General features: G+C 46.7%; 1 protein-coding gene across 25 annotated transcripts in view; it reads right to left on the bottom strand.

Moving 5' to 3' along the window:
- LOC108938752 (receptor-type tyrosine-protein phosphatase delta) overlaps nt 1-27551 on the bottom strand; it is a 325780-nt gene that overhangs the window by 146260 nt on the left and 151969 nt on the right. For all 25 annotated transcript variants that reach the window (XM_029251986.1, XM_029251996.1, XM_029251991.1 and 22 more), the window contains exon 8: nt 2924-2961. The gene's annotated coding sequence lies outside the window, so the exon portion shown is untranslated. The remainder of the gene's footprint in view (nt 1-2923; nt 2962-27551) is intronic.

The raw sequence follows: 27551 nt of genomic DNA, 5'->3' as shown, positions 1-27551 counted from the left end.
ACGGAACGCAGCAGCTACATTTTACCGCCTGTTAGAAACACAGACTACATTTAAAATTAATCGTTTCCTTTGCACACACTTTCACCGAGACAGAGTGAAATGACTTTAGGGACTAAAGGTTAAATGATTTTTTTTCCCCCCGTGTAAATGGGCTCGTACTGACCATTTCAGTATTTTTTGTAAAATTATCAGATCATTAGATTTTTGCACAACATTTGTTAATTATATAAAGTGGGAAAGATAAACGGGAAATGAGAAGAAGGGAACCCTGGAAAAAACCAAAACTGCTGCTACCGCTACCAAGAATATATATTTTTTTACTTTTCTACGTTCTATCAATTTCACGCATTCACAATATGTTTCATCTATCGAGATTCAAAATAGGGGTGTCGACACACAAACCCAGTAACACTGAATAGATGACAGAATATACTGAAGACAATATGAGGCGCTGAAGCTCTTTTCTCGCAGGTCAACATCAATGACACACAACCGAAAAGCAGTGAAAATCTCTGCCTCGAGATTGAACGCTGCTTCACGGTATTGATTTCCACTCAAAAACTGGAACAACCAGAGCGATTTTGAAATGGAGAAATACCGGAGGCAGTAAATGAAATCGATGGGTATCTATCCGTCAATATTCTGAAGCAGTCAACAAATTAAGATTAATGTGCATATTTAATGTGAATAACATTCATCACAGTGGAAATCCCTGAGAAATTAATGTACAATGGGCATAATTACGTCAGTGTTGTACTGTGCACGGAATACTCTATTTCAGGGCAAAATTACCTTAAGCAAATAACACTAAACTAAATAACCAGACTGTATTTTTATTAATGTCACAATTAAGAAACTCTATTTGAAGTAATAAGAAACTCTGTTTAATATACATGTGAGCAAATTTCAAGACATTCTGCTTTTAGGAAAGCACATTAATGCTTTTCATTGATGATTATTAAACCTGTATAATGTACTCCATATTCATTGCGGTAAAATACTGCTGGTGCAAATTATAACACACATTATATTATATGGTACGAGTTGTTGAAGATGGTGCTGCTGATTAAAATGATGCTATATTAAAATAATGATGGTATTATGATGATGTAGGGGGACAGCTGGTAGCTTAGTGGTTCGAATTGTCCCTTTGTAATGGATCCTGGGTTCAAACCCAACTCCTACAGTAGTACCTCAATCAAGGTACTTACCCTGAAATGTCAGACACACACATTGTCAGAACCGCTTGTCCCATACGGGGTCACGGGGAACCAGAGCCTAACCTGGCAACACAGGGCGCAAGGCTGGAGGGGGAGGGGACACACCCAGGACAGGACGCCAGTCTGTCGCAAGGCACCCCAAGCGGGACTCGAACCCCAGACCCACCGGAGAGCAGGACTGCGGTCCAATCCACTGCGCCACCGCACCCCCTCCTACCCTGAAATGACACAATGAAAATTACTCTGTTGAATAAATGTATAAATCAGTGTAAATAGGTAAGGGTAAAAACCTCACTGTAAGTCACCTTGGAGAAAAGAGTCAGATAAACAAATTAAGACGAGTATTAAAGACACACGCATTGTCAGAAGCTGCTTGTCCCATACGGGGTCGCGGGGAGCCGGAGCCTAGCCCTGCAACACAGGGCGAGGAGCTGGAGGGGGAGGGGACACACCCAGGACGGGATGCCAGTCCGTTGCAAGGCACACCAAGCGGGACTCGAACCCCAAACTCACCAGAGAGCAGGACCCGGGCCACCGCACCCTCCCCAGCATTAAACAAATTTAAAATAAAATAAAAAAAAACAGGTCATGGCGGACCAAAGAAAAGGTCTCGTTGCTCCATGAGAGTCGCTCTAGACTGAGCTGTACAGAACAGGCCCCACAGAGACTCCCATCCCCCCTATGCCGAGGCTTCCTCGGCCCAGGTAAGAACATCGGCCCGACTTCTCCGCTTACCGTAGGCCGACACAAACTTTCAGCATCATGTTGTGAGGATTTGAGTAAATAAACAGCGACGTGGGCGAACCGGGGATGTGGCACACCGTTACCGGGAAACAGTTGCCATAACAAAGCAACAAAGTTACCTGCAACAACCAAGGACTTTTTACATACATTCCCCACCTGAGCTGATTCAGCCTCGGTTTTCGCGTCATGTTTATTCCATCCGAATGATTTAATGTAAGCGGCGAAGCAGAGATCTGAAACAGTGGGCACGGATTCCCACCACAGAGGGCTTACAGTAAAGCAGTAGAGCAGGACACACGACTAACCCCTTTGAGCCCAACAGCTAAACGTCACGCTCTTCGTACACACTGCAGTGCACGCCCTGGTCGAAAGACACCCGGTAGGGACCCCACGACCCTACGTGTCCCAGTGTGCTGAGAGAGCCCGTCAGAGTAGCGCCCCCCCAACTGAACGACAGGACTATCGACAACTGTCAGACACGGATGGGCGGCGGTTTCTCCCGCCCGGACGGGAGGGACACGGCGATGGCGCTCATGCGTCACATCAGACACGGTAAGAGAAGCGTGAACATATGTCCCATTTTCCTGCTGTCTCTACATTTCTGCTTAAAGCAGCAGAAAATAAACACAGCGCTGACAAAGGAGGAGCTCCCGTCACACCGACTAGACCGCATCCGTCTCGTATTCAAAGTGAAGTGAATCTGAAGTATTTAGAATTACATTTACAGGTGACACGCTTGCTTTGTACTGTATATTACTGCACGGCATAACAGCTCGGAGGTCGTGAATATTATCCTGTTCTACGGACACTGGAAGTAAGAGAACAATGAGAAAATGAGGCAAAAATAAAAATCAAAATGTATAATAAGCTGTTAAGAATGGGTCCCTTCCCTCAAGGTGTGCCTACGCGAAGTTGGCGCGATGTGACGGACGGCGCTATAATGAAAAAGCAGCTCTTACCTTTACACACCCCAATGTCCGTCTCAGTGGTGTGAGAGCTGAAAGGAAACGGGAACATGCATTAGGCCATGTGTGTAAAACACTGTCACACGCGACAGAATGAAGCTCCAACACGCTGCTTATAGCGGCATCAAAGTGGTTCTAAGAAGAACACAACTGTCGGTATTATATGAATTTTGGTTTACGATAATGCATATATAAGGCACGGAAAAAGAGGCCTCAGATGGCGGCTCCATCGCAGCCCGCTGCTCCTCACGTAGTGTCCTCCTGTGATTTGAAGCGCTCTCATTCAGCCCCATATCCTTCCACCTCTTTGTCCCTACAGATTATATTTACTGGTGCTTATAAAAAAGCAACAATTTCTTTCTGTTTTTCCAAGGACCAGATATCACAAAGGTCCAATAAAGAACTGTGTAACATCTGAGTGAAAAATGCAAAACTGACTGCAATCTCTATACAGAATGTACAGGGCAGACCACAATGTCTGCTACTGGAAAGCTCCACTGTTATTATTATTATTATTATTATTATTATTATTATTATTATTATTATTATTCAGTTCTCTACTATATTCAGAAGGGTTTGCCTCTCCTGCCAGGTCTCTTTCAGAAACTTTTATGAACAAAGGAGGAAACAGGTGTCCAGGTCATGTGAGTTTTCATTCTGATGTGTGATTCGATTTCGGGAGGATGTTTAAAGGTCAGAGGCTGTCAGCACCACTTTGCAACGGATCGCCTACGTAACACTTGCGAAACCAAAGAGACACGCAAAAAAAAAAACAAAAAAAAAGTAGATTAAGCCTTTTTAAGATAAATGCAATCTGATAGCCCCTTCCCTCTAATTTGCTAATGGTCGATTACACACGGCATCAAAAGATGTTCGACTTGTACTACCTCTGTCTGAGAGCTGAAGCTCATAAATGGAAAATGTGTCAAAAAGGCTCTGAAAACGCACAATGCATGTAGGGTTTTATCTGTGTTTGTGTGTGTGAGACTGCTGAGCCCACAGGAAAAATAAATGATTATTAAAGTATATTCGGTGGCGCTAATGTGGGAGGGGGAGCCAAAAAAGCCGGAATGATGTCAGTCAGCGATCCCACATCCCACCGTCAAGTGATACAGGGTGTATTTTTAAAAGAGCCGCAGCAAAAGGCAGACAGATAATTTGCTCAAGACCTAAACGTCCAGGATGTCGATAGTAAAGTAGGACACACACACACACACACACAGACCATTGTGACTCCACTACTGAACTTTAACACGGTGATCTGAAATGAGCAGCACGAGGATGTAAGCAAGCTCATCTTTTCTTCGGAAAGACTCGTGGTAAAGCAAGGTAAAACACAGGTGTGACACAAGACTCTGAAATGTGTAATTTGTGTAAATTCCGCAAACATGGAGTCCCCTGGAAGACGAAAGATGGACGTAGCTCTTAGTTTCCTGCGCCGCACGAAGGAGCTGGGAAGCAGGGCCGGAGAAGCTGATTCGAACCGCGGCCTGTGTTTACGACCAATAATAGGACCGAAAAAGAGGGTCTTGCTCGTGGCCAGGACAGTTTCCTTCCTGGAGACACAAATAGGGCGAACCCAATCTGCATCCTGCCACCGATCCGCCAGCCCGTCCCCGGCAAGGGACGCACTCGTCTTGTCTTTCAGGAGCCTCTAGCAAGCGAGCCACCGTGACAGGAGGACCACGCTGAAATAGACCGTGACCAATTTGGACCTCCCTCACGCACCCCTCAGCTCAAATGATCAGCGGAGGGACACACGGCTGCGTGTTCACGCTGGCCCTCGCAAGAGGACCCCGAACGCCTCGTCGTCCTCTAGCACCTTTTGCACCCTACTGACAATACAGCGAGAACTCAAAGCGGTCAGTCATAAATATTCATCGGTGGCTGAAGGCAGAAGTACTCGCTCACGTCCCGTACGTGTCCGGCTGTGACATCCCTAATGATCACGGTTGATGCGCCATCATGAACAGGACCGCAGAGTTCACAGCGGAGCAAGGAATGCCAAAGAAAAGTTCAAGTTCGAGCTTCCATCTGATATGGTATAAGATTGTGTCCCGGGGTTTTTTGGGTGCTGGGGTGCTGGTCTGAGTGCAAAACTATTAATTATGACCTTTCGGTACTTCCTCTCTTAAGATGCCAAATATAATGGGGCTTTTAATAAAGTGCTCATAACCTTTACAAGCACTGATGCTGTTAGAGCTTGAAAAATAAATAATTGGATAGATAAATGGATGGACCCCACTGAAAAATGTCAAATAATCACAGAGTTTTGAGACTCCTAGGCTGTGATTATGAACCATTTACCGCATTCAGTCAGAGCGCGTTGGTGTGCGCGCACACCTGTGACAGGGATCGTGGTTTTGCGTCCGTCCGGCCGTGTCCGTCCGCAGCGTAGCGTCACGGCTAAGTGTTCGCCTTCGGTCGAACGAGACCGCTTCCCCCGAGTGTCTCCTCGCAGCGAAGGAAGACCGCTGCCACCAACAGGGCCTGCAGACGCTCAGGGAGCAGCGATCTCCTGTGATCCTCTGTCTGCGTCATGATTCTCAGCGAAAAAGATTAAACAAGAAAAAGAAACAACTGCCCCAAAGGGGTCGACGCAGCTGCGTTCTCCAGTGGAGAGCACCGATGAGCACTGCGTACTTGTACATAATCGCTGCTGCAAGCGAACGGGTCCCAAGCACAGTCATACCGTCCCTTCTCGATATCACTTGCCTGCCCTGGATTGAACTGGAAGAAACCATCTCTTCATCTTACAAAGAAGTGGCACCAGACAACTGCTCATAATCTGATTTGTTCATAATTGCAGTTACTTTTACCATTGAAAGACAGACAGACACACACACACACACACACCTGCTTGTCCCATACAGGGTCACAGGGAACCAGAGCCTAACCCAGCAACTCAGGACATAAGGCTGGAGAGGGAGTGGTCACACCCAGGATGGGACGCCAATCCGTCACAAAGCACCCCAAGCGGGATTCGAACCCCAGACCCACCAGAAAGCAGGACCCAGTCCAACCCACTGCACCCCCCAAGACACAGTCAATGAAAGGTCAATAATTCAGGTGCCCCTTGATTTATTTACTGGTCCAGAAAAATCTCAGGTGATGCTATAATTAATAAAATACGTTGTATGTCTGTAGCATGCATATTAACTTTGAGCTATATTAACACAAACTTAAAATAAGTGAAAACGTCTCCTCAAATTGCTGCGAAGCGCCGATCGTCGACCGTTTCATCCCATAAACATGGAGAACGTTCCTCGTCTTGTTATTGATCGCTGGCAGCGAAACACCGGAAAGGAGCTGTAAACACTGTGGAAGTGAGTTGAATCCAGGTGGCCCCATACTCCTATTCAGTTTGGATGCTCTTTAGTAGCATCCATTGGCTCAGAGGGTGCAAACCATGTACTTTACTCTGCTACATAGAGGAATTCAAGAAAGTACAGGAGTGGAAAAAATGTCATTAAAAATTAAATACGCTTGCGACTGCTTTTATTTTTACGGCTTGACGTCACCTGAGCCTTTGAGTGGACTGGGCCGAACATAAATGGAACGGACTGAGCTACACGGTTCAGTCGGCACTGAAGATGCGGGATGGAACTGAGGACTTGACGGCCACCCAGCAACTTCGCTTGAAAGACACATGAAAAGGCTCGGTTAGGGATGTGACCGTATCGAGGGTGTGCAAAAGGAGCAGAAACGTTTTAATGTTTCAATAAGGACAGGCTACCAAACACCCGGAGCAGGCGGACCTGCGAGAGGTGATCAAACCCACTCCCTCCGGCCAGCCCGCGGGCTCCACGCTAAAGGGTTCGGCCCGGGAACACGGGTACGAACAGAGATGCGGCCGCCCAGCGCTCTGCAAAGTTGCTAGGTGGTGCTCTCCGAAGTGCAGCTCAGCGTATTTACCCAGTGTGGTAAATACACCATCTGAGCTGTCCGCTGCCCTTTCAACAACGCACGCTGCTGGGTGGCGGCTCATCCCTTTCTACCTGCATTCAAATCATAACTCGTATTTGCTGCTGTCAGCTGAAGAGCTGTTACAATATGTTTTTTTTGCTACGCTTTACCACAGCTTACACAGCCAGTTACCGGAGAGGGACAGCAAAACGTAATGGGCTTCTAAAACGGCTGGTATCTGGACCTACTAGAACACGTGGCCATCACACACTTTTAAATGTAGTAGATAGGGACACTGTTTGGTATTATTATTAATACTCTTTCCTCCAAAGCGATATACATTGTTAAGCTACTTACAATTGCTTATCTATTTACACACACACACACACACTGGGGGTTGCAGCAAGCTGGAGCCTAACCCGGCAACACAGGGTGCAAGGCTGGAGGGGGAGGTGACACACACAGGACAGGACGCCAGTCCATCACAGGGCACCCCAAGCCGGACTCAAACCCCAGACCTGCCAGAGATCAGGACCTGGCCAAACCTGCTGCGCCACCGTGCCCCCCTTTAATAATACACACACACACACACACACATTTCCTGAACCGCTTGTCCCATACGGGGTTGCGGGGAACCGGAGCCTACTCGGCAACACAGGACGTAAGGCCGGAGGGGGAGGGGACACACCCAGGACTAGCCGCCAGTCCACCGCAAGGCACCCCAAGCGGGACTCGAACCTCAGACCCACCGGAGAGCAGGACCTGGTCCAACCCACTGCGCCACCACGCCCCCTCAATAATAATAATAATAATTCATTTATGTGACGTTTTTCCAGTGATCTACAGTTCAAAGTTTGTACCCTCATCTACTTATACTGTTTTCCCCATTCATTTAGCAGGGTAATTTTTACTGTATCAGTTCAGTAAAAGGTTGATAAAGGGTACAAATAAATTATGATAAGTACCAGGATAAAGAAATACTCAGATGTTCACTTTATCCCATATGAGGCAAAATGATTATTGTTAAAGACAGAGAATCGTAGGAATACTAAAGCGGTAGCAAATGGGTGGCAGATCACACTATACCTTGTGCGTGCGTGTGTGTGTGTGTGTGTGTGTGTGTGTGTGTGTGTGTGTGTGTGTGTGTGTGTGTGTGTCCAGAGACACTGTGCCACTGTTGTGTAATTACATCTGCAAATCTGAAGGGCTGTTAATTCCGACAGTTTATTTCCAGCACATGACGCCGATAAACTGTTTTTGCTGCTGCTAAAAACGGTACAACAATGGTCATATTCTATGGAATAATTGTTACCATTAAGCGAGACTGATATCATCATACACAAAGAAGGAATAAAAAATGATTTACACAAAGCTACGATAAATGCTATATGATGAATTCTGAATAATTTACTGAATGTTTTGTGTAAGCCATCAGAACATCTCTATGAATGGGGGGGGTGGATCACAGTCGTTGCATGGATATACAAGTTAAATATCTACATTGTTTTGAGTAGTTTTGCCATGTTATGGAATAATACACACATATTTTCTGAACCGCTTGTCCCATACGGGGTCACGGGGAACCGGAGCCTACCCGGTAACACAGGGCGTAAGGCCGAAAGGGGAGGGGGACACACCCAAGACGGGACGCCAGTCCGCCACAAGGCACCCCAAGCGGGACTCGAACCCCAGACCCACCGAAGAGCAGGACTGTAGTCCAACCCACTGCGCCACCGCACCCCCTCTATGGAATAATATTTATATAAAAATATATATATATACACACACACACATTTAGAGAGAGCGCAATACATGAGCAAGAGAGGAAGGAAAAAAACATCAAGTAGTTATTGTGATGCAAAAACAAGGATGTTAGTCGAAAGCCATCAGACATGTACATGTATGTATGACTTTGCGTGGAACACAGAACATGAGGATGAAAGATGGTGGTATCATGACAGAAGCCCCAGAGTACTGGCGCTGATGTGTTTCCAGCGGGTGCGTCACTGGGAGCACTGGGGTTGAGGCAGGCTTTTCCGTGCCGGGGTGACAGTCCATCCACATACACAGAATATAGGAATAATTGCGATTTACGCCTTGTGTTTTTCTTTCCTTATGTCCTTACAATTTATGTCATAGGCTGCTGAGAGGATTCACAAAGTAAGAATTTCATTGTACGGTGCAACAAACTGTTTACTGTGCACATGACAATAAACTCTTGAATCTTGAATAATACAACATAAAATCATGCGATACATTTAAGAACTATGTATTTTATGTTTAAAAGGAAGATTTCCTTCGTTCCGGACAGAGATCGCAGAAATAAAATGACCGATGAAAACAATTAAATAAGTAATTTAAAGTCGAAAATGTGAATTAATGGGCCAAATCCCTGGTCGTTACAGGGACCATAAAAAAAAAAAAAAATCACTTTCTCATTTGTCACTCAGTTTCAACTGAACATGTGGAGCTTCTTTCGTTGACTGAAGTGTAAAAACAAACTGACAATGTTGGCATTGTGCCCTACTGCTCTCTCCCTTTCTCTCTCTCGCACACACACACACAAACATGCACACACACGTGATTTGTATCAGTCCATTAACATTATTATTTATTATTTATTCATTTATGTGACTCTTCTGTCCAGTATGATTCACCTTTTGCACAGGTTTGTACTGCACGATACTCACAGCGATTTACCCATTTATACAGCACACCCATTTATACTGCATTAACTCAAAATCAGTACCTTAATCTAAGGTACTACAGCAAGAGGTGGGATTTGAACCTGAAAACTTCATACAAAGGTCCCCTACAACGAAAAACCCCTATGATGGCTGTGATACCCTTTCAATCCCCTTTTCAAAAAAAAAAAAAAAAAACACACTTGTTATTGAATAAAATGACATTTGTCCCTGTTTAAGCTGTCATTTTCCTTCTACAGCAGCTACTTTATTCACCGTCTACTGCGTGTTTCACTGCACACAGCATGCGGTCGCTATGCTCCGTACATAACCATACACACGGCTGTACACACCTCCTACTACCTGTCACGCTGACATCTGAGCCAGCCGCAGTGATTGATTACAGGAAATATTATAAATGAAAAAGCTGTATCCTTCCAAAAAACGCCAGATTTGTATGGCTACATGAAATGTGTCACTTAAAATGCAGCTTTTATATGTCCCACATTCTTAGACATCCCACACGAAAAAAGGACCCATTCTATGTATGTCACATGCGGTAAGACTGACTATTGAACACGTGAAATGTGCCCATTATGTGGCGCGGTCGTGTTCCCAATTAGCACACGGCTCCTTCTCCGTCTGATCCATCCGCACAGTGACGTTCCTGTTCAGACAAGCATATTAAAGCTCTTATTTGCGCCATTATTTCACGAAGCTGGACAATAGGTTGAAAAACACAGTAAAATTATTCTTATAAGGATGCAACACTGCAGACTTGTAGGTCAGACGTGTGCTGTCTCCGCTCGCTCTGTCACGGGTCACGGAGACGGGTCTTCGCCGTGGACTCCGGTCAGGTGTGACACGCTCACATGGCGGTGACCGAACCATTACCCTTTTACCTCCTTGCTGCTCAGATCGAGTACGCAGCGGAACGTCAAGTATCCGAGGAAACCGACGACCAGGTCCCAGCAAGCAGTGGGTCTGCGTCACACCTGTGTCACACCTGTGCTAGGGCGGTAGATCTTGGGCTCTGTCTCTGTTGAACAAAGAGCAGGTTTGAGTGCCAGGAGCACCTTTCGTGCCTAATTTCTCTCCAAAACGGTGCTCAGGCTCCAGCCCTGTGCTAAAAGTGAAAGACTCATGAGGCCGCTGGGCTCCGCGATGTCAGTAAGTTAATGGTTATGCAAATGGAACAGCGGAGGGCCGGTTCTCTACTACCTTTGGGTCACACACTGTACTTGTAATGACAAACAGGTAGGGTGAAGCAGAAGCTCTCTGACCTGCCACCGCACAGCACAATGCATCTCATCTATTCTTACATAATCATGTACATGAATTCATTTCTTGCCTCATTTCTCAGCAGGTATACCTGATATTGATAGTAATTCATTTATCTGACGCTTTTTCTCTGAAATGAGTCAACATTATGCTACTACACCAATTTACCTATTTTTCCATCAGGGTAATTTTCACTCTATCGGTTCAGGGTAGGTAGCTTGATCAAGGGTACAACAGCAGAAGTGTGGATTTGAACCCAGGTCCTTCAAGTGCAAAGTAGGAGCTTTAACCGCTGTGCCCCCTGCTGGAGGTGTAAAACATGAGCGAACAGAGTGACAAACACACCTCCTCACCTTGGCTGCCGCTGGTTTTTATCTCCCTGAAAAAGAGGTTTTTTCTTTCTTTTTTCTAAACTGAGTTGGACTTTCCCAGTAATACAGAAATAAATAAATACAGAGTTTTGCACAAAAGAGGGCCAGTATTTTTTGCTGGATCCTGTAAAAAAAAATAAATGAGTTTAGAAACTGATGTGAATAGAAGATGTTTTTTTATGAGCCTTTTAACAGGTTTTGTGTGGGAAGCACATTTATTTACGCTGAGCTTTAGAGAAAAGCCTCTGATAAGTGTAAATATTAATATGTTCAGCTGGTCTTGTTAGAAAACCTTACGGGTTTCTGTTGAAATATTAATGCCGATGTGGAGGCAGCAGGTGGCGTAGTGGTTACAACTTAGAATCAAAAATTTTCCCATTTGCTGTGGTACCGTTGATCAAGATACTTACCCCGAAATGATAAATAAATATTACCGTTGTATAAATGGGTAAATCGGTGTAAGAAGCTCAGTGTACAAACCTCACACTAAGTTAATCTGTAGATAGGAGTCACATAAAGAATAAACGATTACAATAAAAATACAACCGCCTACCTGGAGTGTGTCCTCTTGTTGTAACAATCTTAACTTGAACTGCAGTTTGATATTGTTTCTTAAATTAAAAAAAGGACCCATGTGACGCCAGGTGAAATACAGAGATGCCGTTGCTGGCAGCATCTCTCCCAAACACAACCCGTGTGGGATTTCACCCCGAGTGTCTGCGAGTCACCGCACAGCTGGACCGCCCAGCACTTAGCTGTTGTAACACACACACACATAGGCACACAACGAAGGGTAACCCAAGTGTAATTTCCAGAGAAATAATGAGGCCGACGAAGACGGCGAAATCAGGGAAATCAGCTGTTAAGGAGCATCTGAGACCTCAGAAGCCCCAGTGGAGCATGTGCTCCATCAGCGGGCAGAGGAGCCCTATTTATATTCCTTCTCTTTTTTTCTTTTTTTTTCGGTTTTTACAATGAACAGAACATGTCCTGAGCTGTTCCGAAGACCCTAGACATTTTTGCCAAGTGTGCAAAAACGGAGAGGGGATGTAAAAGGGGTTTCTTCAAGCTTGGGCCCAACCTAATGCGGTGTCCCACGAGCGTCTTCATCTGCGGACTCCGTGCCATATTGAGGCAGCCTCCCCCTCACCGCGGTATTACCGGCCGTGTTCTGGGCCCATCCTCAGAGCTGCTGGGCAGCCTGCGTTCTATAATCAACAAGCTTCTGGGGCATCTTCATACAATTATTCAAACAGGTCCACCCACATCCCTCTTCTAATGGATCTCATTATTGCAGCCTATTTACATGGCATATTTATTCATGAAATGAAGTTGCAATTAAATTGGTTGAGCTTCGAAGGTGATTATGTGTACTTGCCTGGGGTATTCAGACCTTTTTTATTCCAATCTCGCCTGAATTTAATGCTCTCCCGTCTTACAGGGTTCACCAGAGAGATCGTATTTTACACCCTTTCTCTGACACAGTGTATTACAATGTTCATTTGAAGAATGCAAGACAAAAAAAAAAAAAAAAAACTTCTAATTTAAGAAAGGCAAGTTGAAGAATTACAGGTTCCTGTTTGCAGGAGTTGCAATTTCTACTTCTAAAATATAGTTTTTGCACGTAGTTTGCTGTAGTTCAATATTATACATGTAGTGATCATGGCATTCTTCTTATAATGTATTAAAAAACATTTTTGTTGAAAAATGGCAAATTAAAAAATCCTGGTTCTCCGTCAAGCTCAGATTTGTCGTCCTTCACACTGTTCTCCTGCAAGCGAAGCTCTGCCAAACAGAGCAAAACACTCTGAATAAAAGAGACAAAAGAACGAGATGGAACCAGTGGAAATATTATGAGAGCCCCAGTGCTGAGCTGTGAAACGAGTGCCATCGAACCCACGCCGGTGTCTACGGGGATCGTCTCCGGGAGCCAACGGACCACATGCCGGAACGTGAGCGGCTGTCTCCGGTCCAGGTCTTCCAGCTAAAGAAGACCCCACACATCTGACAGCTTCAGCTCTGGGACACGGCCTCATCAACTCAAATTAATTTTTTTTTTTAAATTTTGAATTACACCCTAATGCTGCTTCAGTGGAATCATTTATCATAGCAGGTGCTGAGAAGATAACGGACCGAGAGACCTTTCGATGCACACCTCTGGTGCTGAATGGCGGCGGATTAAGGAAGGCCGAGCAAGAACCACACGACGGCCGGAGCCGTCCGGAGCCGTGGAGACGGACCGGTAGAGACGGGTGCCGAACTCACCATCCTGACCTTTCCACCCCAGAGTCGAACTCTTTTCCTCTGATGCGACTCCAAATTGCATGAATTAATAACACAATTAAATTATGCCCGCGCTGATTAAACGCCGCTGTTTGCTCCTTTGTGTGTACAGACCCCAGCTGAGGCAGCGAGGTGTGTTTTTTGGCCCAGTTGTGACATTCGAATTAATGAGGTGATTAGATGATTGGCGGTAATGACCCCGCGGCGCCACCCGCAGGCCCGAACCTCCGAGGCACGTCGCCGTCTCGCTGCGAGCCCTCGGGGCTCACGGCTAACATTTGCGTTCATCACCGTCAGCCCGATGGTGGGCACCGCGTCCTGGACGCCCGGCTACGAGGAGATGCTAATGGCGGCTGGGTCTGGCTGCGCTGGTGATTGCGATCTCCGGGATGAAGCTCCCAAAAAGCGACACGCTGATTGTAGAAGCGCACGGAAACAACAACGCTGTTTATGGACTATTTATTTGTTTACTCTTTCAAGTAAAGCGAGTTTTTGAAAGTCATCGCGTCCTTCAAAAATCTTATGTCATTTGATAAGGTGGCAGCAGGGGGCGTCGGAGTTAGAGATACTACGTTACACCGAAAGAACCTGGGTTCAAATCCCACTGATGCTTTCATCGAGGTACTTACCTTGAACCGGTACAATAAAAATTACCTAGCTGTAGAAAGGTGTAAATCGCGCAAGGAACCTTTACGCTACATCACTTCTGGAGAAGGTACGTATGTATGTATTTGTCGGGCTGTCAGTAGTGTACTGGTTACAACTGCTGCGTATGGACCTAAAAGTCACAGCTTCGAATCCCACTTTGGGCTGTAGTACCCTTGAGTGAGATACACACACACACATTTTCTGAACCGCTTGTCCCATACGGGGTCGCGGGGAACTGGAGCCAACCTGGTAACACAGGGCGTAAGGCCGGAGAGGGAGGGGACACACCCAGGATGGGACGCCAGTCTGTCGCAAGGCACCCCAAGCGGGACTCGAACCCCAGACCCACGGGAGAGCAGGACTGTGGTCTACCCCACTGCGCCACTGTACCCCTTGAGTGAGGTACTTACCCTAAAATTGCTCCGGTAAAAATTACTCAGCTGTATAAATGGGTAGACAGAGCGGGCTTGGCTGGGTCCTGCTCTCTGGGGGGTCTGGGGTTCGAGTCCCGCTTGGGGTGCCTTGCAATGGACTGGTGTCCTGTCCTGGGTGTGTCCCCTCCCCCTCCAGCATTGTGCCCTGTGCTGCCGGCTTAGGGTCTAGTTTGCCGTGACCCTGCTTGGGGCAAGTGGTTTCAGACTCTGTGTGTGTGTGTGTGTGTATAAATGGATAAGTAATCGCAGGTAAGTGAACATTGTAAGTTGCTTTGGAGAAAAGTGTCAGCTGAATGAACAAAATGTAATGTAAATGGCAATGAAATACTAAATGGTCTGGCCTCAAATGGCTCAGACATTGAAGGGAAAAAAAATGTTAGCGTGATAATGGTGAAATGTGCGACTCGCAAACAGAACCTCAATGCAACGTGACGTCATTTCCTCTTCATGTCACATTTCTTTAACGTCGTTTCCCAAATCTTTCATATTTCTCCGCCTTTTAGCTCATAACTCAGACTACGTCGGCTGGATTCGAACTGACAGCGGTGAGACTTTATATAAGGATTTATAAAGCAAGGTTATTTTTTACTGTATCTATTCAGGGTAAGAACCTTGACCAAGAGTAAAAGAGCAGGAGGTGGGACTTGAGTCCTTCAAGGCAAGGCAGTGCATCTAACTGCTGTGCCACCTCCTACCCAAGTTAAGCCCCAGACCCTGGTAAGGGGAAAAGGATGCGGTGGTCGTTCAGACGATTCACTGTGACCACACTGGCCTCTTTCCAGGTGTCAGGACAAACATAGTAAATGTATACTCGTCTGCCATAGAGGCAAACTGCTGTCTTCTAAGCAAATAAGCACCATAAAAAAAACATCGTAGGTGACAAATTGCTTCCGCTGGATCCTGGATTCAATGCGCCGCTAATTATTAAAGCTGTTCATATTCACACACAGCAGAGCTGCATATGTGGAATCACATAGTGTTATTAATTTGAACGGTTTCGGCGTGACACCGCGGTAACGGATCAGCCCTCCAAAACTGTAATAAAGCACTGTGGCTTGAGAACCTGTCAGCTCAGCTGCTGTCTCACACGCCGACTCACAGATGATGTATAGCGGCCTGTTTCCCCCCGCACGTGGTCTTGCGAGGCTCGAACCCCAGCGAATGGAAGCAGAACCCCTCCGCCTCCTCCTCGGAGTGGCATGAAGAGGAAATGCGAACGTATCACCCCACCAGCCATCGCGACACCTCTGTGCAGGTCCAAGGTTATTTACTTCTTTTATCTGACACTTTTCTCCTAAGTAGCTTACACCATGAGGATTGTATGCTGATGTACCTGTTCATACAGCAGGGTACTTTTTACTGCATCGGTTCAAAATGAGCTGCTGCTGTTAGACTCCGGGATTGCCGGTTCAAATCTCACCTCCAGCTGCAGTACCCTTGAGCAAGGTACTTACCCTAAATTGCTCCAGTAAAAATCACCCAGCTGTATAAATGGGTAAATAATTTTAAGTATGTGAACATTGTAAGTTACTTTGGATAGAAGCAGCAGCTAAATGTAAAGGTAATTTAAACGGGTAGTACAGCAGGAGGTGGGATTGGAACCCAGGGTAGTTCTAGGCACTGTACTACCTGCTGCCCCATTTGTGTCTTTCTGTGGTTCTCTGATCTCAGGGGGGACTGTCAATGGACAAGATCGATGCGCATCTTTAGCAGAAGGTCACCTGTCAATCCGTACGAGTTGACCTTTGACCTTTGATGTCTCGTGAGGATCTCGAACATCACAACACTGGGATGTGTGTGCTGTGATACCGTATATAGTGGAAATAACGTTAACATCAATGCGTGTGTCTATCTGAGGACCCAAAAGCTCAGTGTGGGGGTATGCATTGTGGGTAACATCACTGACCTCGTTGAGCAGTGATCCTAAAGCGACGTTTCCACTGCCTACATTTGGGAAGAAAGTCCTAACGCTATGAGCATGTTCTACACCAGTTTGGGCACGGTAAAAGGTAGTGCTAATTAAACATACAGAGAGATTAATTAAACAATCATCTCAGCAACATTTCCAGCTGCATATCCGACACGATTGCCCCAAGCCTTTAACAAAATTAGGTGCGTCGCACTAAGCCACTTACACTGATTTATCCATTCATAAGGCAGGGTAAGTTTTACCGTACCAGTTCAGGGTAAGTGCTTTGATCAAGGGAACTACAGCAGGAGATGGGAGTCAAACCCAGGTAATCGGAATAAAAAGGTGGTGGTTCTAACCACTACGCCACCTACTGCACAGAAGGGTGCACCACAGTGGAGCACAGTGGATCCAGCCATACTGGCTCACAGCGTTTCTGCAGTACACAGTGCAACTCACATGTGCTGCTGTTGACAAACAAGTCGTGCTGTTGGCTTTTTGGCAGCACATTTCACACTGCTCTCCCGCACAATCACATACTCCTCTCCGCTAAAGCCAAGATGCTCTCCCTCATTCCCAAGACATGAGTTGGCTGCGAGGTCCGGGTTGGGTCTATTGGCTTATATAAGGTGCAAAATAAAGTCCAGAGGTCAAGTCCATGTGAGGTTCCTTCCTTGGTTATCTAACAAGTACTGAACTTGAATCTAGATTGATATCCCAAAACCTGAAGGTTCTGCTTTGTGGTAAAACAGAATGATGATGGTCCTGTGTGGATGGATTATATGACTTGATCAAAGGTCCTGCAGCAAGAGGGTGCAATAGAACCCAGGTCCCTGGATCGTCAGTGTTACTTCTAAGGAACAGCCCCATATACTCAGCTCGAACCCTAGCTCATGACCCTTGGGGTTACATTATATTATATTTATTTATTTAGCAGACCCTTTTGTCCAAAGCGATGTAAATCTCAGCAAAAGTACAATTTATACATTACATTACGAAAAAGAGACATAGCTGCAGACACGTGACCCAAGTAAACCTAGTTTGTTCCCTACCACTTGCTGCACTGAGGTTCATCGTTCAAGTACGCGCATAAAACACAGGACAGTCAAATCCTGATACCCTCCTACCATTTTTTTTAATATTAAGATATACAAGCAGGGTTGACCTGAGCTCTTGAAATCTACCTCTCGGTATCGGACAAAGACCTTGAAGAGAACATCGACTTTGAATGAAGGGATGTGGAGTGACATTTATGTTCCGATGATCAATACGGTACAGCGGCCCCTAATCCCGGACCCCAGCAATCAGCTCATGCACGTGGGTGCGCGCACACACACGCACACACACGCACACACACGCACACACACGCACACACACACGCACACACAGATTTTCCAGTGAGAGAACTGCCTTTAATTAGGCTGCCTTGAGACAAAAGAGAAATGTATTTGGTCAATGAACCCCAAGGGAACGGACTCCATATCTTGACCGGCGCCCAGGGAGGTAGCAAAGGCAGAGCCACGAAAGTGACGGCAGAGGAGCGCGCCACATATGGTACTCTCCATCACAGAATAAGTAAATGAATTGCAGCTCCGACACCACCGAGGAGGATGAAATGTGTTTCGGAATGGCTGGTTACGAATGGCTGCTTTGGGTAATGGTGTTTTCTTTGCTCAGGAAATGAAATATAATATCATTAAATAGAGATATGCAGAACAAAGTGTCAACAGATCCATCTTCCCTGTATTCGCACACTCTGCATCTGCTGTCAATGCAGACTTATTATTGAGATGCTTCCTGTCACAAGTCGGGGTATCGATCACCTTGCGATTCTTTGTCAGGGTAACAAAGAAAAACTTGCAATAATTTGTCTTGGTGTGAAACACTCCAAGTCTTGGGAAAATTCGAGAAAAAGTCTCAAAGTACATGCCGACAAAGTGACTCCCTCCTATTTAACATGCTGAAGCGACAGTGAGGATGCCAGCAAGGGTGGCTTTGGATCTTGACAGGTCCAAAGGCCAGACTGTAACCGCACGAGTGTGTGTGTGTGTGTGTGTGTTTCTGAGAAGCTCTCCTACATCCTTTATCTCGAATCAGCTCAAACACGGTGTCCTTTGATTGCCCACGTGTGGCACGCCGCCCGTCTCATTAGTTCACTGCGTGGTGGGCAGCGTGCCCGCGGAGGAACCCGGCACCGCCGGAGCGCTCGTACAGTGCCGCGCTCGGAGGACCGGCGGGACCCTGCTGCTGTGTTATCTAAAAGCTGTCATTTACATTAATCACACACCGAGGTTCCAAACAACTGGAGGTTGTAAAAGGTTATAAGCTGAAGCGGAAGGAGAAAAAATAAAGGTAATAAGCTGATACTTAACAGGCCCTTAACACATCTGAAAAGGTGTAACGTGGACATAAAAGCAAATTTCCACATTGTGTCCAAAGGCACTAAACTGCCCTAAGTGTGCGTGCGTGCGTGCGTGCGTGTGTGTGTGAGAGAGAGAGGGAGACACACTGCTGTGGTCTATAGATGGTGTAAACGACTACAGATAGTTTGCTGTACTGTATCCAAAACGCTGTAATTCACCCCAGATAAAGGTATCATCAATAATGTCCATAATAAATGTAAATTTAATGTTGCTTTTGCTCCTGTACCAATGGTTTCTTATATCTGGCACGTGAAAAAGTAATTTCTTCTCCACAGACAGGCGGAGAAGAGGTTAGAGGGCGTCTCGGGTCTGAGGACAGCTTCCCCATCCCCCAGTCAGACAAAGAAAGAGGAAGTTCCTGAACAAGTCTCACACACACACACACACACACACACACACACACACACACACACACACACACACACCATCATCATCTGTAGCCGCTTGTCCCATGCAGGGTCGCAGGGAGCTGAAGCCTAACCCGACAGCATAGGGCACAAGGCTGGAGGGGGAGGGGACACACCCAGGACGGGACACCAGTCCATCACAAGGCACCCCAAGGGGGACTCGAACCCCAGACCCACCAGGGAACAGGACCCGGTCAGACTCACCGTGCCACCGCACCCCCTTCCTGAACAATTCGGCCGGTATAAATAACACCTTTTCAGCCCAAGAGGCAAAGTGGAGTGAAACAATGTCCATCTCAACAGCTCATCTGAAGTTAATCCATCAAACAGGAGCGCAAACAAAAACAAATATCACATCGGCTGCGTGGATGTTGTACGGCGCCCCCCAGGGGCAGGGCTCGGCGCTCAACCGACACCTGTCAGGGTGCACGTTCTAGAATATTCTGCTGCCGCTGCGCAGAAAGAGACTAGAGGTCACTTGGGGACGTTTTGCTCTGGATGACCCTCGACTGCAGCTATTTGGGGATTGTCTTGTCTTGGATGTGGTTAAACTCAAAGGTTTAGGTTCCTTTTATGTGACCACAGAGAGATTTTAAAAGGGCCCTGCGGTGAGAAGAGTTCAGGACCCAGTCAATCTGGGGTTGGACTGCTTGACCACGTGGCGCTGTGGGTCTCTTACTCTAAAAACATATCTTCGCTTGTAGTGCAAAATGTTCTTGAAGCTCTTGTGGGTGATCTGTGACTGCATTAACAAACTCACATCGATCCTTATGCATTAATGCTCACACAAGCTTTTTATCAATATAGGAGACATTAGAGACGATTTAATCTAAATGTAAGATTATATGTTTGGAAGTGAACGGACAATATCATACATTTATTCACTTAGCTGATGCTTTCTCCAAAGCAACTTCCAGTGAACTCTATGTAGTGTTACCAGTCCACATACCTTATTCACCAAGGTGACTTACACTGCTAGATACACTACATCACTCATCCATACATCAGCGGGACACACTCTCTCTGTCACTCACACACTATGAATGAGCCTGAACAGCATGTCCTTGGACTGTGGGAGGAAACCAGAGCACCCAGAGGAAACACATGCAGACACAGGGGGAAGATGCAAACTATACATAGAGTGATCAGGGATCAAACCCCCATTTGCTTGCACTACCCAGGCACTGTGAGGCAGCAGCACTACTCACTGTGCCACCATGCCACCGTGCCACTGACACACATTCCATTTGCTGTTTGCAGAGAAGAGCTCCAGCAGTGTTTTCCAGCATGGTGGTGAGATGCACGAAAAGGTGTGATTTATACCAGCCGAATGGTTAAGGAACATCCTCTTTCTTTCTTTCTTTCTTTCTTTCTTTCTTTCTTTCTTTCTTTCTTTTTCCCTCCCATGCGGTATGAGGCCTCCGCTGCACAGGACCACTTCGGAGACGTGTGTGTGGTGTCTCCCTGTTGCAGCAGCGCTACAGAATTACTGGTAGACCCCATGGGTTTTTAAGGGCCATTCTTCCAAACGGGGCCCGGGCATCGATTGCCCACACCTTTCGGTTTACGTTTTTCCCACCGGTTATGAGTTGTGCCGTCTGCGCACGAAGCAGACGCGCTGCAGTTTACGGTGACGCACCGCGTGCTTCCTTCGAAGACTTCTCTCGATAGGCTTGAGTTAGTACAAGGGTTTGGTTCGGTCTCCAAAAAAAAAGAGGAAAAATTAAAAATTCACAAAAAATTAACAAGCTTGTCATGTAACAGTCCTGCTTATCGGAAACTCCGCGAATCCATTGTGTTCTTCTTAATCCCACCACATTTCTCGTGGCTCTCTTTCCCCCAAACACGCACAAGATGGGCACATTATTAAACGCCACCAACATCCTGCAAATTTGTATTATGCTCCACTGTTACCCCCCCCCCCTCCACCCCATCCCACTCCGCCCCCAATACAAGCCGCAAAACCCATCTCGCACACTATTTATTGCATGAATACTTGTTTGGTTCAAATTCCTCTTCATGGAAAGTAAGACAAATCACATTTTCCCTGCGAGAAACAGCGCAGTTCAGAGGCGTCGCCTAAGCGTCGCAACAAGCCGCCCCCAGCGTAACGGGACGGCGGGCGGGATTATTCTTTGTAGGCTGAAGACACGGGAAACGGTTTGCTCTAAAACCCAGGCTTTGACAGCACCCCGTTGCTGGACAGAACACAGACTCGGTCACATATTATCATTATATATGTGAAAACGATGACTCTCACACACACAGTACTCAAACCCCGGACCCACCGGAAAGCAGAACCCGGCCAAACCCGCTCCACCCCCGCACCCCCCTGCGAACATGATGCGTGGGGTAATTTCCCTGCGCAGTTTTACAGTACGCAGCTGGGTCATATAAAGCAGTCGCTCTTATTATGAGCCAGTGAATCTGCACGTCCTGTCCTCTACTGTACTGACCAGCGGAGGTTATTTCACCACTTTTCTGAAGTGCACTATGTCCACTAAGCATTATTTAGCCAAAGACTTCATCGCTGACAGCTTACACCAATGTACCCATTTACATCACGGTAATGTTCCCCGCAGCAGTTTGGTGTGAGGACCTTGATCAAGGGCGCAACAGCAGGACGTGGGATTCGAACTGCAAGGAAGTAGCTCGAACCAGCGTGCCAGATGAGCTTTGGATAAGCAGCCATGGGAAAGAAATAAGATAATATTCAAGAGAACAAGTAAACATTGTATCGTGTACCATAGTAAGGTTTCCAATGTTAAGTGCTGCAAAAGAAATATAGGAAACTGTCACAACTGGAGGGACTTCAGGTTACGTTAATGAGGCTGTAGAAGACAGGCGGGCTGTGGCACTCTTATTTATTCTTGTTTCTGCCCTCATTAGCGCAACACACACCTTTTTTACAAAAGGAAATGTCGAAATATTAATGCGTTATTGCGTCAAGTAAAGTCGCTGTTATATAGAATCCCCAGTGTGCCCTCTGTCTCGGACATGAAACGCACACACGCGCACAAAACACACGTGTGGGAGACACACGTGCAGCAGAGATGCGGTGCAGCCGCTGACGGCGATGAGATGACGCAGAAGAGCTCTGCGCTCTGGAATGGAAACATAGAGAAGGGGAGGAAAGACGAGGGGACAGACGCCCGTCTCCGCAACGGCAGCGTCGACGCTCGCCACACGCGGAGTCCATCTGCAGCTCCTCGCGGCGGCCACATGTTTCCAACAGCACAATTCCGATGCGCATCAAGAGCAAGGTGCTCACAGCTTCGCCGTGACAATTATTATTGTCAACCATCACTTACCTGACACCTTTATTGTCAGCTTACTCTGTTTACCAGTCAGTTTACACTGATATACTCATTTGTAGAGCAGCTGTATCAGTTCAAGGTAAGTACCTTGATGCTTGGGTGGCACAGCAAGTAGCGCTGCTGTCTCACAGCGTGTGAGTGGTGTGAGAGGTGGTGGGTTCGATTCCCGCTCAGTCTGTGTGGAGTTTGCATGTTCTCCCTGTGTCTCCGTGGGTTTCCGACAGGTGCTCTGGTTTCCTCCCACATTCCAAAGACATGCTGTTCATGTTCACCCATAGTGTGTGAGTGATAGAGAGAGTGTGTTCCACTGATGTATGGATGAGTGACCCATTGTAAATAGTGTATCTAGGAGTGTAAGTCACCGTGGTGAATAAGGAGTGTGGGCTCATAACACTACATAGAGTTCATTGTAAGTTGCTTTGGAGAAAAGTGTCTGCTAAATGTAAATGATGAAGTGTACTGCAGCTGGAGGTGACAGATTTGAAGCCGGCTCCTTCAACTGCTAGGTGACAGCGCTAACCACCACGCCCCCTGCTGGCCCATTAAACAACAAAGAATTGATCATACAAGCATTACTGTATATGGATGCATCATTTCCATATTGCTTTTAAATACTGTTTAAAATGTTGTTGTTCATAACTAATTATCTGTGAAATCTGCCATTTACACACTAGTGCAGAGAGCAAGCAGTGAAGAGACACCAAGACATTTACTGCGTTTCTCTTTCGGAGCCGGACTCACCGCTCACACGTTCCACGGACCGACTAAAAGCTTCAAGTGGCAGCGGGAACGTGAACACGTACAGCGGGTGTCAAAGGTCCCGTTTGCATTTCATAAACAACGTAAACCCCCTTTTTTTTTCTTTCCCGCTTTCCCTGAACACGTTAGTGCTTCTTCTGAAGTGAGCGGTGAGAGCAATAACAGCACATTTTCTACTCCCAGATGTCATTATAGCTGCAACTCCATTCCCCCGAGAGGGAAGTAAAGCAGGACGGTGCCAGATTTAGTGCTGAACCACTCAAACGGCTTTAGCAACATACCAACGTGTGACAGTGCGTGTGTTTGTGTGTGTGTGTGTGTGTGTGTGTGTGTGTGTGTGTGTGTGTGTGTGTGGGCGGGACATGTCAGAGTCACTGACAAGCAAAGTAACAGTAATTCCAGAGTAAATGACAGAGCTGTGTGTGATGTGCCTTTCACTTGCTTGCTGACACTCCTGAGAAGAAACCAGGGCTTCAGCATCGGGCTCATTGCCCCCACCCCACCCCACACACACACACACACACACACATACAATACAGATTGCTGAAGAGAAACAGAACATAAGAAACACCTCAGATTAAACAACAGGGAGCTGAGCTCCGGTTCTACGAATGAGGGATCTGCTCGTTCCTAAGAAAAGGGACAAAACATGACACAGGTGACCCAAAAAAGTCCCCAACCCTTGTCATCACTCCAGAGCTTAAAAAAGAAAGAATGAAAAACAAGATATGCGAAAATCCCAGTTACAAGAGGTGATCAGCAGGGGTGTGACATGGTAAACTACCATGGCGGTACTATTTACCGCAGTAGCGATACAGCGACACGCCAGAGTGGCAGGAGACACTACCAGGTGGTAAACAATGTTACCACAGTAACGCAAGATGTCTGAATATGACTCGGGTGCTCCGAGATGAAAAGGCATCTACAAGCATCATGGTAAATTTTCCCTGAAAGTGTAAATGGCGGTGCGGGGGAAGGGGGAGTGGGGGGGGGATATTCCACTCATGTGATCGCTAGCAGATCTTTAATACATAAATAGTGAAAACAAATAGAGGGAAGAGTTCCTCAGTGTTCCTCAGCGAAGAGCAGTTAATTAGTGGCGGGAACAATCGGTGGCACACAGCTCCTTCACGAGCCCCCCGGGGGCCCCCCGTTGAGTCGGGAAGAACAAACTCGGAGCTCCGCAGAATCCAGTTTACCTTGTTTTCTTCGAAGTTCACCGTGCGCGCTCTGCCGCTCGAGACATGTCAGAGGAATTATTAATTACCTTTCGCACAGATCGATACGAAAGGCCATCATACCAGTCAGTGTCATCAGTGCCATCGTTCTTCTTCTCTTTATACTCGCTGAGGTGGGGTAAGGTTGATAATAAAGTGTGGTGAAATATGTTCTGCACACTTCTTGTTACAAAAACCATACCATTAAAAATGTACGTAAACTTTAAGGGTTCTTTATTATTTTTATATTTGTGGCACAGCGAGTAGTGCTGCTGTCTCACAGTGCCTGGGGGGTGCGAGAGGATGTGGGCTCGACCCCCGCTCAGTCTGTGTGGAGTTTGTATGTTCTCCCCGTGTCTGCATTGGTTTCCTCCGGGTGCTCTGGTTTCCTCCCACACGCCAAAGACTTGCTGTTCAGGCTCATTCATAGCGTGCGAGTGACAGAGAGAGTGTGTTCCACTGATGTATGGATGAGTGACCCAGTGTAAGTAGTGTATCTAGGAGTGTAAGTCACCACGGTGAATAAGGTGTGTGGGCTGATAACACTACATAGTATCCATTGGAATTTGCTTTGGAGAAAAGCATCTGCTAAATAAATAAATGTAATGTAATATTTATCCCTTCATTTATCTGATGCTTTTCTCCAATGTGATTTACACTGCTTAGTTTGGACACTGAACTATTGAGACTAATTTATCAGTTCATACAGCTGGGTACTGTAAATGTGTCAGTTCAGGATAAATACCTTGCTCAACTATACCACAGTAGCAGGAGGAGCCTCAGTAGGAGCCTCAGTAGGAGCCTTTCAACAGTAAGGTGACAGTTTCAACCATTACACCCCCTGCTGGTCCGCAAGAGCTTTGCTCGCAAGCTCGTGACACTTCACGCACGAAATGCTTACAAGAAATGTGTCAGATCCACATGCATGTAAGCAGTGTGTGTGAATCACTGTGGAACCAGAAGCGGATCTAAGAAGCGCGTCTGAGACACGGAGCGAGCTGTGGCACACGGCTGACTTCCCCTCGCATCCCGCGGTGGTGACACTGCCCTTGAAGAGTCTCCTTCCTGCAGGGTGGTCGTGCTGCAGAGCCATCACTCACAAACCGAGCTCTACCTGAACACCTGGAGCACCGCCGCCCAACAGCAGCGATCCACTTTCCTCACTGCGATGTGCCCGGCCGACCAGGAGGAGGGGTCTGAAAGGAAGGCCAGGTTTTGATAAGCGGCACCTACGACTGGCCTGCTGAGCGTCACTACTCAAAGCAGGTGATGGGAGTGTGAGATGGGGTGCTGTGTTCTCCCGCAGGCCGCCGAAGAGCTCACGGCACCCCGGGACCGCAGGCGTGCGGTGCACATGAGCAGGCGCACAAATCCACCTTGCGATACCAATGGGATCTATAAACAACTGGTCCCCCGTGATGTAATCCCCCCATGAAAGATTAGCGGAGAAGTATTACTGTCGCGTCAATCTTGCTCATACGGTCACATTTCTGCTTCCGTGAAGTAATTTAATGAGCATCTCACAAAATCACTGCTCTGTACTGTAATTCATGTTTTTTATATACAGTATGGACTATGCAGCTTTGAAAGGGCACATTTCTGCCCATGCATCGACCTACGAGGTCAAGATAATAGTCATGTCCATCTCCCACGAGCGACTCACTGTGAGAGAGGCCGCAGTGCTGTTTTCCCAGCTTTCTCCGAAGCTGGAATTGATTTTTGTTGGAGTTGTAATTACGGTCCATTAAAATGCAAATGATGTGGATGGCAGGCGGTTGATTATCGGCCCTCTGCCGCACGCAGGCAGCTCGCTCGCCTCCAGGAAAAAGGCCGCAAGGTTGCAAGGACAGAATCGCTGTTTGTGTTTCCAGCGTCTCATCTGGCTTAGCGCTAATTAAATGAAAACGTTCAGAAGTATGGTGTGTTACCCTGGATTTTGTCAGCGATGGGACACAAGCACTTGGAAACGGAAGTGCGTTATGGAGGGGTGACCGGCACTGGTGCCACTTGGCTTTGATCCGAACCACACCGCGGTGTCACACACACACACACCCTGCACCAGTGGCGGTGTGTACATGGTCACATACTGCTGGTGCTAAACACACTGATTGTAAGGTCATAGTGCCTCCCTCTGCAGGGACTGAGACACTCAAGCTCCTTTCGTGTATTAAACGCGTTGCTCTAAGACTGGTGGGATGCCTGGAAAAACAAAGATCAGAAATCAGTTACTGCACTTTTAGAAAAGTGGGTTCAAATTTTCCTCAACAGTTCAAATATGCACACACCGGAACTGTGTTCATAACTCATTTTGTCCATAACTCAAAAGTCACTTTGATCACAGATCATGATCCCAGATATAGCTATAATAGTAAACAATAACTCATTTTTGACAAAAATTACTTTTGAAAAATAGCCTTAACCACAAGTTATCCCAAATGACAAAAAAATTTAAGATGACAAAATGTTTGTGTAGCTCTGTATGCAGTTGTGATTTTTGACCAATTCACCCCATGAACATGTGCAGTGTTCCTTTTATTGCTTTTGACCACCATCACCGACACTCAGGAACACCACACAGAAGTTATAGAAACTCTGGAAGTGAGTGGAATCAAGGAGGACCCACATCCAATATATCCCCCCTAGGTTTTATAATCATTAGTCCTGATCAGTGTCGTGGTGAACCAGAGCCTATCCTGGAAGCACTGGGTGCAAAGCTGATTAGGGAAAACCTTGGACAGGACACCAGTCCATCACAGGGTAGCCACACAGGCGCACACATTCACACAATACAGGCAATTTAGCTTCATTAATTCACCCAAACTGCATTGTCATTGGACTGTGGGAGGAAACCAGAGCACCAAAAGGAAACAACACAGACAAGGGCAGAACATGCAAACTCCACACAGATTGAACAGGGATTGAACCCACATTCTCTCACACCACCCAGCTGCTATGAGGCAGCAGCACAACTCGCTGGGCCTCC

Source organism: Scleropages formosus, chromosome 5 (assembly GCF_900964775.1).
Source record: "Scleropages formosus chromosome 5, fSclFor1.1, whole genome shotgun sequence".
NCBI classification, from domain to species: domain Eukaryota; kingdom Metazoa; phylum Chordata; class Actinopteri; order Osteoglossiformes; family Osteoglossidae; genus Scleropages; species Scleropages formosus.
This window is presented reverse-complemented; position numbering and strand designations above follow the sequence as displayed.